This window comes from Artibeus jamaicensis, unplaced genomic scaffold (assembly GCF_021234435.1).
Source record: "Artibeus jamaicensis isolate MK-2021 breed Jamaican fruit bat unplaced genomic scaffold, CSHL_Jam_final contig_2991, whole genome shotgun sequence".
In the NCBI taxonomy this organism is placed as follows: domain Eukaryota; kingdom Metazoa; phylum Chordata; class Mammalia; order Chiroptera; family Phyllostomidae; genus Artibeus; species Artibeus jamaicensis.
This window is the reverse complement of record NW_026521682.1, coordinates 45,175-48,710: the sequence shown is the minus strand read 5'-3', so window position 1 is coordinate 48,710 and position 3,536 is coordinate 45,175.

The following is a 3,536-nucleotide window of genomic DNA, read 5'->3' as shown; positions in this document are numbered from 1 at the left end:
CGTTACACGATGGAACCCAACATTGACTTTTATCTAAGAAGTTAGCTGTAGATGGAAGAGGAAAAGTTTGAGAAATTAAGAAATTCGTAAGTAGTTCAACCTTTAATATCTGTATAATTGCAAATGGAAAACAATGTGTGATTACATGGCAATAACAACACCCTCTTCAGTGTGTGGTGGTTATGATATAATAGAATATATATAAAAATGTTATTTTTGAAGTCAATTTTGATCTCCTTTTCTTATATATTTTCTCTGCTTTTTTCATGGAATATTATATGGTTTTATATCCAAGCATTATTCTTTATACTTTAAAAAATATTATATGCTTATTTATTTCATTTTTCCAGTGTTTTAAAAATGCCATCAGTCTAGTAAATAGTCTATGTTTTTTTTAATATTAAATTTTATTTAGTTACTTTTCAAGTACTTTTTTTTTATCTATTTCTCCCATCCCACCCCCCCCCCCCCCGCCTGGTCTCCCCCCTCCCCCCATTCCCCCCCCCCCCGAGTCCTCATCTCTGTGTCTTTCATACTTGTTCCTCAAAATCCCTCCCCCTTTTTCCCCTTAAGTTCCCTTCCCTCTCCTCTCTGGTCGCTGCCCACTTGTTCTCTATTTCAGTGTCTTTGTTTTTATTCTGTTTGCTTGTTTGTTTTATTCTTTAGCTTCCTGACAAAGTGAGATCATATGGTATTTGTCCTTCAATGCCTGACCTATTTCACTCAGCATAATGCTTTCCAGTTCCATCCATGTTGTTGCAAAAGGTAGTAGCTCCTTCTTTCTCTCTGCTGCATAGAATTCCATTGTGTATATGTACCACAATTTTTTGATCCATTCGTTTACTGATGGGCACCTAGGTTGCTTCCAACTCTTGGCTATTGTAAATTGTGCTGCTATGAACATTGTGGTGCATAGGTTCTTTGATATTGATGTTTTAGGATTCTTGGGGTATAATCCTAGCAGTGGAATTGCTGGGTCAAAAGGCAGGTCAATTTTTATTTTTCTGAGAAAATTCCATAGTGTTTTCCATAATGGTTGTACCAGTCTGCAATCCCACCAACAGTGAACTAAGGTCCCCTTTTCCCCACACCCTCTCCAACATTTGTTGTTTGTTGCTTTGTCTATTATAGCCATCCTGACTGGTGTAAAGTGGTATCTCATTGTGGTTTTAATTTGCATCTCTCTGATAGCTAACGATATTGAGCATCTCTTCATGTGTCTCTGGATATTCTGTATGTCCTCTTTAGAGAAGTGTCTGTTCAAGTCCTTTTCCCATTTATTAATTGGGTTCGATGTCTTCCTAGAGTGGAGTCGTGTAAGTTCTTTGTATATTTTGGAGATTAAACCTTTGTCTGAGGTATCATTGGCAAATATGTTTTCCCATACAGTTGGTTGTCTTTTTAATTTAATACTGTTTTCTTTAGCCATGCAGAAGCTTTTTATTTTGATGAAATCCCATTTGTTTATTCTTTCCTTTATATTCCTTGCTCTAGGGGACATATCCATAAAAATGTTGCTGCGTGGAATATCTGAGATTTTCTTGCTCATGTTCTCCTCTAGGACTTTAATGGTGTCATGGCTTATATTTAAGTCTTTTATGCACCTTGAATTTATTTTGGTGTATGGTGTAAGTCTGTGCTCAAGTTTCATTTTTTTGCATGTAGCTGTCCAGTTCTCTCAACACCATTTTCTGAAGAGGCTATCTTTACTCCATTTGATGTTACTGCCCCCTTTGTCGAATATTAATTGACTGTTGAGAGTTGGGTTGATTTCTGGGCTCTCTGTTCTGTTCCATTGGTCTATGTGCCTGTTTTTATGCCAGTACCAGGCTGTTTTGATTACAGTGGCTTTGTAATACAGTTTGATATCAGGTATTGTGATCCCCCCTACTTTGTTCTTCTTTCTCAAAAGAGCAGCTGCTATTCGAGCTCGTTTATGATTCCATATAAATTTTTGAAGTGTTTGTTCTATGTCTGTGAAATACGCCATTGGTACTTTAATAGGTATTGCACTGAATCTGTATATTGCTTTGGGTAGTATGGACATTTTGATGATGTTAATTCTTCCAATCCATGAACAAGGAATATGTTTCCATTTGTTTGTGTCTCTCCTGATTTCTTACTTCAGTGGTGGGTAGTTTTCTGCATACAGGTCTTTTACCTCTTTGGTTAGGTTTATTCCCAGATATTTTATTTTTGTTTTTGCTATATCGAATGGGATTTTTTCCTTGATTTCTGCTTCTGCTGATTCATTGTTTGTATACAAAAATGCCTTTGATTTCTGGATATTGACTTGTATCCTGCTGTTTTGCCAAATTCATTAATTAGTTTGAGCAGTTTTTGGGTAGAGTCTATAGGATTTTCCATGTACACTATCATGTCATCTGCAAACAGTGATAGTTTTGTTTCCTCCTTTTGTATTTTGATGCCTTTTATTTCCTTTTCCTGCCTGATCGCTGTGGCCAAAATTTCTAATACTATATTGAATAGAAGTGGTGAAAGTGGACATCCTTGTCTTGTTCCTGATCTTAGTGGAAAAGCTTTTAGTTTTTGCCCATTGAGTATGATATTGGCTGTAGGCCTCTCATAAATGGCCTTTATTATATTGAGGAATGTTCCCTCTATTCCCATTTTGCTGAGTGTTTTTATCATAAATGGGTGTTGTACCTTATCGAAAGCTTTTTCTGCATCTATTGATATGATCATGTGATTTTTGTCTTTGCTTTTTTTTAATGTGATGTAATACATTTACTGATTTGCGAATATTGAACCATCCTTGCATCCCTGGGATGAATCCCACTTGGTCATGGTGTATGATCTTTTTGATATATTGTTGGATGTGATTTGCCAATATTTTGTTGGGGATTTTAGCATCTATGTTCATCAGCTTATTGGCCTGAAGTTTTCTTTCTTTGTTGTGTCCCTATCTGGTTTTGGAACTAAGAGGATGCTGGCATCATAAAAAGAATTAGGGAGTTTTCCATCCTTCTGGATTTTTTGGAATAGTCTGTGAAGAATGGGGGTTAGCTCTTCCTTAAATGCTTTGTAGAATTCTCCTGTGAAACCATGTGGTCCGGGGCTTTTGTGTGATGGGAGTTTTTTGATTACTGCTTCAATTTCTTTTGCTGTTATTGGTCTATTCAGGTGTTCTACTTCTTTTTCATTGAGTTTTGGGAGATTATATTTTTCTAGAAATGTGTCCATTTCCCCTAGGTTCTCAAATTTCTTGGCATACAGTTCTTCATAGTAATTTCTTACAATCCTTTCTATTTCTGTGGTATCAGTTATAATCTCTCCTTTCATTTCTGATTGTGTTTATTTGTGTCCGTTTCCTTCTTTTCTTGATGAGCCTACTTAAAGGCTTGTCTATTTTGTTTATTTTTTCAAAGAACCAACTCCTGGATTCATTGATCTTTAGAATTGTACTTTTAGTCTCTATGTCATTTAGTTCTGCTCTGATCTTAGTGATTTCCTTCCTTCTACTTGCTTTGGGCTGTTTTTGTTGTTGTTCCTCGAGTTCTTGCAGGCGTAGAGGT